Here is a 9,559-nt window from a genome sequence, read left to right on the forward strand (position 1 = left end):
ATACAAAAAAATCATAAAATCAGACAGATTTGAATTCTAAAGTATTTTTCTTTCTAAAAGAAACATTAATTGAAATGAATCAGAAGGGGAGGATAATAAAAAAAAAGCAATCAAAAACACCATCAAGAGAAGAATCAAAAGGTTTTCTTTGACAGAAACGAAAGCACAAAAGCAAGAAACTAAGAATCAAAAATAAAAGCAATCAAAAACACCATTAGGAGAAGAATCAAAAGGTTTTCTTTAACATAACAAAAGCAAAAAATATGGAAACTAAGAATAAAAAACAAAAGCAGAAAACTAAGAATAAAAAATAAAAACAATTAAAAACACCATTAACAGAAGAATCAAAAGATTTTCTTTGTCATAAACAAAAGCAAAAAAAAATGAAAACTAAGTATTATTAATTGAAATAAAAAAAGGGAGTGGATGAGAAATCTTACCGGGAGGAAATGATTGGAAAAAAAATTAAACTTTTTTTCTAGACAGAAGCTAGGTCACGGGGAGAAGAAGATGAAGAACAAAGTAAGGGTATTTTAGCCCAAACGTATGAGAATAAATAAATATCTATGTAATATGTGGGAATGACATTCCCAGTAATAAACTCTTAAAAAGTTATTGTTGACAATGAGTTATTGCTCTCAATTGAGAATCTTTCACATCCAAACGTGGGTATTACATTCTGGAAAAAAACTTCCTCTCAGTAATCATCAATTCCATGATCTAAACACCCCTTAAAGAAAAATATGATTACTCCTAATTCAAAAGTTGATGTATATTTTGTAATTAAATGAACAAAATAAAAAATTCAACTCAACTTAAAAATATATATTATACTAATTAATTCACTTGAATTAAACTAGTTTTGGTACTGATCTTTAATAGCAATTTCCATTTTTTTTCATTTTCTATAGAAAATTGCCCAACTTTGGATAATAAAGTAAAAATATATATTTTATGGGTTATGAGTTATAATTGATTTAGGCATTGGATGAATTTCATGTTAAAATTTTAAGAGAGAGAGAAAGAGAGAGAGAGAGAGAGAGAGAGAGAGAGAGAGAGAGAGAGAGAGAGAGAGAGAGAGAGAGAGAGAGAGAGAGAGAGAGAGAGAGAGAGAAGCTTTTGAGCCGCAAAATATTCCGAAATGAAATCAATTTCCACCATATTAAACCCCACGACCTAATCCCCAACCCATTATTCCATCCGTCTCTAATTTTCCCGCATTTTCTCCGGCTTTCTCTCAATTTTCTCTCTTCCGGTGAGATTGGATCTGAGTGCTCTGATATATGCTTTTTTTTACGCCAGCACCACTTAGTCCCTTCAAACCGGAAGAGAAAAATAAACCTCCATTTCTTAACTTCCGAGGTTTTCTACTTAGTGTTTATTCCTCTTCTTGGATCTAGGACTATTGGAATCTTTGGTTTTGGATAATTCGTGATATTTACTCCTTTGGGTTGCTTTTGTTTTTCTGGAGGGATTTTATATTGTTAAATTTTTGGAGTTCGGGGTTAGATTATAAAAGGGGAATTCTCAATAGCCAATGCCATATTTGGGTAATTGGTATTTGAAAGGTCTATTTTCTGCGTAATTTTTTTTTTTGGTTTGGCGAGACCCAAAAAAGGTGATCAATGTCTTGGGCAGGCCCTGAAGATATCTACCTCTCTACTTCTCTTGCCAGTTATCTTGACAGTATGCTCGTTCACTCTTTTGTTTTTGCTGCTAAGTTTATGGTGTCCTTAGATTTATTCTTTGCTGCAAATATATTGTTTCTTTTGGCATTGGCTTTGAGTTGTTCTAGTAAGTGTAGTTGTTCTGTCTTATATGCTGATGGGTTGTTGAATTTCTTGTTGTATGCTTAATCTCATGTAGGATTCTTCTTCATTTAATTGTTTATGATTCTGCAATCCACTGGAGAATTTGGATTTTGTATATGATGTCTTTTTGGATGGTCCATATATTAGTTAATAGTCAACAAGAATTAGTAGAAGCCATTAATTAAAAGTTTGATTTAATTCTATTAGAGTTAAGTGGGACGTGGATGAGTCTTTGGGGTTGTTGTGGAATAAAACTGAAACTTTTTCAAGCTTCAAGGTATTGGCTAGTGGTATGACTTTTTGTATTGATAGTCATTGTTGTGGAGCTATCTGAATTCTGATATTGTCTCCATGACTTTTCTTTATTTTACTTGTCATTGCTGCCAAGCTTAGATCTTTGTTAGAGCATTTAGATGTAGTATTAAAGTCAAGGTTCAAACATATGTTTTGAGACTATTTTGTGTTTCCAGTTGATGATATCTCACTCTTCCATATATGATGCAGGGAAACTTTTAGTGCTCCTGCGAGATGGTCGGAAGCTTATGGGAACATTACGCCCATTTGACCAATTTGGTAATGTTTTCTTGTCACCTAACCTTATGGACCTGACATGCCTACCAGTTTTATCTGTTCCTGACAATTTTAAATATGTTTCAGCCAATGCTGTTCTTGAGGGTGCTTGTGAAAGAGTTATAGTTGGTGATCTTTACTGTGATATCCCTTTAGGTCTATATGTAATCCGTGGGGAGAATTGTCTTGATTGGTGAACTGGTATGACTTAATTGATTTCCATTAGCCTTTTTAATTTGTAATCACATTTTGGAATCTATAATTTGCATTTGATTTGTTAGGATTTGGAGAGAGAGGAACTTCCTCTGCATATGACTCGTGTTTCTGTTGCAGAAATAAGAAGGGTAAGAGTCATTCTTTGATTTCTTTCTATGAATTATGTGTGTCCATTAGCAACAATATAACAGTTTCCCTGAGAAATTTTTGGTTCACTGAATACCCATAACTTCGTCTTAATCTTCTTATTTCCCCCTGACCGTCTTAAATTTCTATGTGAACATGCATTATTATTATTATTATTTACGATTTTGAACTGTTGCCATGTAGAAAAACTAGAGAGTAACATTGATATCCTTTGAAATCAAGACATTCAGATTATTAGATACATTTAACTTTTAAGCATTCACATCGATCTTCAACATGAGGATGGTGGAAGATAATGGTCATGCAGTGAATAATTTTGTTGTGTACTGATATTGGTCAAATGGGAGCTTAATAAGGTATTTAATATGATGCTGTCCATAAATTCTGATGTCTGTAATAAGGAAGTCCAAATTAAGGAAATTCTAACCATCTATCATACATGGAAAAACTTTTGTTTGGAAAAATCATCTTCTTCACTGATGATAGAAGTAAAATGTCTGTACTTGGATGTTGGTTCTTTTGATGGAATGTTTGTCAGTATGAGGTTAACTTTCGTGTTAATTAGTTTGACCATTAGAGGAATTCAAGTTTATAAGAAATTGGTTGTATCGGACCTCCTCTCAACACAGTTTCTTGGGTTGGATTGTTATGGTTCTTACGGTGGGAGTTATTTATCAACAGCTGCATTTTCATAATGCTTCCATATGTGATTTTTTTATATATACACAGATTTCTAGTGCATTTTTACGCATCACTATCAGTTGAACTAAATGTTCAAACACAATTAATTAAAATATCTTATTGGTCTATATTTTCTCCCAGCTTGTTATTCTTTATTGATGGAAACTCTGTTTTTGGCAAGAATATATCTTTATATATAAATATATGTTTTGAAGTATTTATAGTTGGATTTTGAGTTTCATCAATAAAAAGCACTGAAACTTGTGCAGGCACAGAAAGCAGAAAGCGAGGCAACAGATCTCAAAGGTACAATGAGGAAAAGAATGGAGTTTCTTGATTTGGACTAACGCATATTCCCTGCAACCTGTTTTAGGTATCCACAAGTTTTATGGAGGAGGTTGGTGTAGTAGATGTGTTGTGTAGGCTAGAAGATCCTCCATCTCCCTCTCAGCATCCAGTTATTGTAACATTTGTGAACAATGCATCTGACAAGGCTTAGCCTCCATTTGCTGGTGCCTTAAATTTAGTTTTGGACACTAGTTGGATATTTTCACTTATGGGTATTCTCCGAAGTTATTTTCTCTCATATAAGTGTTTTGAACAATACATCTGACATGTTGAATTAGCTCCATCCTCATACGGAGGCTTTGGTTTGAAATGTTGGAATAATATTTAACAAAAAGAGAGAATATTCAGAAGCATGTAATGAGATGATCATCCTGTTAAGTAAATCAAGAAATTACTCTACTTGCTCCAATGGTGGTCCTCACCTTGTCATCGTAATTTCTTTTTTAACCGTCACCATGGAAATTCAGTAATTTTTTAAATATAAAAGTAAATGTTTAAATTATATCATTTTTTCCATTTCAACTTTATAACGTTATCATTTTAAGTATCTTATGGTAAATATTGTTAAAAATCACATTAAGTGACATGTGTCGTATTTTGATAATTTTAAAATTTTTATTTTTAAAAAAATTAAAAATAAATTATTGTATTTCAAAAAATATATTTAAAAAAATAAAAAAAATTCCTCCCACCCCATCCTCCCTCTCCCTAATTTCCAATGCCTGACGTTAAATCTACCAGCATCGTGCATTGTTGGAAAAACATAGGGTTAGATATTTAGGTGTTTGGGATGACAATAAAGGCATTAACCGACCAACGGATAGACGACGATAGGTGGGTGATCATTCGGCAACAGAGGCGGTAGTTGGTGTGAGTATATGGATTGAAATAATAAAAATTAAGTTGAGATTTTTTATAGTTTTTTAAAAAATTGTGTTTTTTTCATTTATATTTTAAGTTTTTTTATTTAAAATATATTTTTTAAAATTATCATAACGTGACACGTGTTATTTAACATAATTTTTTAACGTTATTATAGTGAGGGCATTTAAAATGATAAATTTTACAACATTAGGCATCTGAATTGGCCTAAAAATAATTTCAACATTTAAATACGAAAAAATTTATAATTTAAACATTTATTTTTATATTAAGCCTCTCTTAGTATTCACCTCATTAGGAAGAAAACCAAGGAATGGGGGAAAACATTTAGAAAATAGTTTGGGGGGGGGGGTCAACTTTGAAACTACTCTACGAAAAGATTAACTTTTGAAGAAAGAAAGTAGGGGAGAAAAAATACTGTTTTCTAAAAAATCAATGAACTTTGAAATGGAAGAAAACTATTCTCGACACTATTGGCTGCCGTTGGTCTATTTTATTCTTTTTAGTTTTTCCTTTTTTTGTTGTTGGTATTCTCAAGTCTTACTGTTTATAAGTTAAAGTAGTTTCTCCGTAAGAAATAAGCTTGTCAGTTTCTAGTTATGTTTTGACAGACACAGTTGCAGAGCAAAAATCCAGGATCCATTAGGACCATCATCAGAGGGCCACACATATGATAAGATGAAAGACCATACTGCAAGGAGTTGTATATTGTTTTGTTTGTTGAATTATTATTTTAGTGGAAGTAGTATTTTCCAACATTTTAAATATCTTTGTAGATGTAAGAATTGTCGACGAGGAATAACATACATATCTTCATTCTCTTTCCACCCATCTTTTTACAGCGACCTGAAATTTCTACAGTAACAATTGTCATATCATTGTCGAAGCCACTGCAACTCAATCTCCATTCAGAGTTATATACAGGGAAAAGAAAAGCAAGTTTGCAAATCACAAAATCCGAAGCTCGTGTATCTCCTGTATCGTTCTAACGGCTTCTTTAATGCCTATTCGCTCCTCGAGACTAGTATTAGTGCAAAGTGCGCCTACACGAAGGAGTTTCTCCATGCTACAGATTGAATTCCGGCAGCCCTCGATCTTTGTATCAAGCAATTCAGCCCGTCTCCCTTCTGAAAATGCCGACGCCACCCATTGGACGATATCAGTCACTCCATTTCCATCGTAAACAGATCGTGAAGGACGTTCCCCTGTAAGCATCTCAATAATGATGATTCCCAGGCAATATACATCACTTTTAGGGGACACTGTTTGCTTTTGTATGGCTCCGGGGTTTTGTAAGCAAAACAAGCCTTCTAAACCTTCAAAGTTTAGTAATGGCTGAAATCCATAGTCGGAGAGAAATGTATTATAATCAGGGCCGAGTAGAACATTGCTTGATTTGAGATTACCGTGAGGCACGTCTCGTGAAGCAAATTCGTTGTGAAGATACTCGAGTGACGAGTCCCTTCACTATTCCTCGCACAATCTTCACTCGGGTCGGCCAATCAAGTACACCTCCAGATTCGCCATCGCCTGGAGGATTTCAAGGTTTTATTAGAATCAATGGATGGAATTGTGGTTAAGAAACAAAGGTGAAAGTTATAATTTCGTACCATGCAAATGGTAAAGCAAACTACTGTTACGAAGATATTGGTAGACGAAGAGTTTTTCTTCTTTACGGTAATGGTAAGCTAAAGGTGTCAAAACATTGGGGTGTCTTAGCGTTCTCAGCTTTTTAACCTCAGCATCAAACGCATCGCTCCCTAATGCATTCATTTGGTGCACCCTTTTCACCGTCACCTCCACTCCATTAGCCATCTTTACCTTATAAGAAGACCCTAATGGTCCGTTTCCGAGCACTTCTGCGGATGCTTTCATCAAATCAGTCAATCCGAAAACACCCTTTTCATTGTTCACAATGACTAGTTCTGCTACACCATTTTCACAAAATACTCGGATGGAATCTCGCCCGAAAACTTATTCCTCGACAACGATAAAGTCTTCAACGCACCCAAACGATTGAGTTCGAGAATATTGTCCGTGAAAGAATTGTTTTCGACACTGAAAGAACCCAAACCCTTCATCTGCACCAAGGCATCCACATCAATAGTTCCCGATAAACCCATCCCTTCGAGACGCAAACCCGTGACAACGCCGCCCTCACAAACTAGTCCTCTCCATGGTCCTTGGGGACCATTGCAAGGGGGTGATCCCGGCACCCAAGAATCAAGAACTCCGGCATTGGTTAAAGATTTCTTGAGCTTCAACAAGGCCTCGGAATCTGATGCAGAAAATGCCGATGGCAATAGTACAAAGAAAGTTGACGACAGAAAAAGGAGAAATCGCCCGAAAAGCCAAGCAATCGCCATTGCTGAGGCCACGAGATGGTTTCTGGCAATGTATTGATTGTTGTGCAAAATTTTGGTATCGGTTTGCGTTGTTGGTGTGTTACGTCCGTTTGTTATTGGCTTTGCGTTTTTGTTATTGTTGTTGTAATATTTCGTATTGGTTTGTGTATGCCTTTTTAAATACGGTATATTATTAGATAAATAAGGTTTAACACTGAATTTTGTTTTTCTTTTTAATCTATACTGTTAATTAAAAGAAATAAACGAGAATCTAACGTATGTTTTCAAATCAAATTTACTACTTGTTTTGTTACAAAGAGGAAGCCCATTTGTGGCCCTTTCTAGGCTCGAACTAAGGACAGACTGGGTTCGATCATAGTTAGACGTCACAATGTAATTTAGGGAAAATTCTAGAACGGAGGTCAAACATCGGTATTCCTCGATCCTCACTAATTTTATAAGGTAAAATTTATAAATAGACACTCAACTATGTCACAATGATTATTTAAGACATCAAACTTTCAAACGTTATATGATAGACATCAAACTTTAGATTTTGTTACAAAATGGGCACAATACCATTATCTATTATTAAAGAGGTAATGTGGCATTCTAAATTAATAGAGGATATCTAATTTGACTCTTTGATTGTTACTAAAATTTCATTTTACTATTAATTTTAATTAAAATAATTTTTATTATGTTCCATAAATTGAAAACAAAATAGATATAAATAAATTAAATATTATTTTGTGTCATGTTATAAATATTGAATTTATACCATATAAATTACTTGATACATTATTAAAAGTAAAAGATTGTTTCGATTATTTTTATTTAAGTTTGGACGTATTTTTCTTATTAATGTGATATATATTTAGTATGTTATGTCACCTCCATAACAATATTTCACGACCGCTATCTATTTTAAATAAAATCTGAAGTTCAATGTCTATTTTATAACTTCTAAAAATCCAATGACAAAAATTAATTCGTTTTAGTAAATTTAATGACCATCCATGAATTTTACCATATTTCTATATTAGTAATTCATATCAGTACACTTCATTAATGGTGTACATCGGTGTGTGTCACTCACTCTAAATTCATCCGTAATTTAGACTATGTAAAATATTATTAAAGAAATGATGAGTTTACTGTCAAAGTCGCACACTGAAACACATCACTATTACAAAACACATTGAAATAAATTATTATTTAACTTGTCTTTATTTAGTAAATATGAAATAATTCAAGGATAACTAAAAAAATAATCCATGACAAATCCATTTTAAATTTTAAATTTGTATTTTTAATTGTTGACAAGACAACTAAAAAAAAGATAAAAATAACTTTTTAATCTGCTATGTTGATAATTATTTTATCAATTTAAATTTACATTTTAAAAAATAAAAATTATCACTAATCAAATTATAAATCAACCATCTATATTTATAATATTTTAAAAGTGTGGGATTTTGGAAGGTTGACAGTAAGATACATTTCAGTTGGACATTGCGAAAGTTGTTGAAGCTGAGAATTGTGGCGCAGGGTCTGTTTGGGGATAGTACGAATTGGGATTTGGTGAACATTGGTTGGATTTAGGATAATATTAAGGAGAAGAAGACTAAGGTGCAATGACAGAAGCTTATATGGTTCCCACAGCATATGCCAAAGCACCCTGCTATTGCTTGGATGGTAATCCTTGATTGGTTGCCTACTAAAGATGGCTTGAACGAATAGGGATTAGCACAGATAGCATGTGTGGGCTTTGTGGGGATGCCATGGAGTCGAGGAATCATTTGTTTGCTGATTGTTCTTTTGCTCGTGGAATTTGGGGTGGAATCATGCATGTTTGTAGGTTGCAGCTTAGGATGGTGAGTTGGGATGACATGTTGCAGTGGGCTGTAACTTACTTGAAGGGTAAGACTTTAATTGTTCGCATTCTTAAAATTGTGTGGTCTGTTAATAACAGACTGATTATGGGGAGTGAAAGAGGAGTTGTTGATATTATTGATTGCATTAAGGAGATTGTTGGGGTCAGATTGACTAATTGCAGTGTTAATAGGTTAGATGGAGTTGATCTGCAACTGTGCTCTACTGATAGATTATTTGAATGATTTGTTAATTTTGGTTGTATTATAACAGCTCTTGTTGTTTTCTTTGGATAATATATGAGATTAAATACTTATCCAAAAAAAATTACAAATGTAAAGGACTAAAATATTATTTTAACCTTTATAATTGTCGGACCTATAATTAATTTCACAATTGAACAAAATTTAGAAGAAAGACAGATTTTTCAAATAAAAATGTATACATATAATGACTCGATTTTATAAAATTAAAATATAAGGATTAAAACTAAAATTTTAAAACAATACAAATACCTTTGACAAGATTAAACTTTAATCTTATTCTTATCTAACAAAACAAGTGAAACAGCACAACACGTGAATTGTATGCAAATTGCAAAACCCAACAACTTAGAGTGGGGGACTAAACAAATGTGGATCCGTATGGTCCTGCCACGTTTTGGGTATAATAATTAATTGCTTT

The 9,559-nt window shown here is 33.2% G+C and overlaps 2 pseudogenes; one reads left to right on the top strand and one right to left on the bottom strand.

Annotated features, from left to right (window-relative positions):
- Positions 1–1,110: 1,110 nt before the first annotated feature.
- On the top strand, positions 1,111–4,028 carry LOC120133247 (annotated as a pseudogene).
- A 1,575-nt stretch (positions 4,029–5,603) lies between these two features.
- Positions 5,604–7,021, bottom strand: LOC120133249 (annotated as a pseudogene).
- Positions 7,022–9,559: the final 2,538 nt, after the last annotated feature.

This window comes from Hibiscus syriacus, unplaced genomic scaffold, assembly GCF_006381635.1.
Source record: "Hibiscus syriacus cultivar Baekdansim isolate YM2019G1 unplaced genomic scaffold, ASM638163v2 tig00110578_pilon, whole genome shotgun sequence".
NCBI lineage: Eukaryota > Viridiplantae > Streptophyta > Magnoliopsida > Malvales > Malvaceae > Hibiscus > Hibiscus syriacus.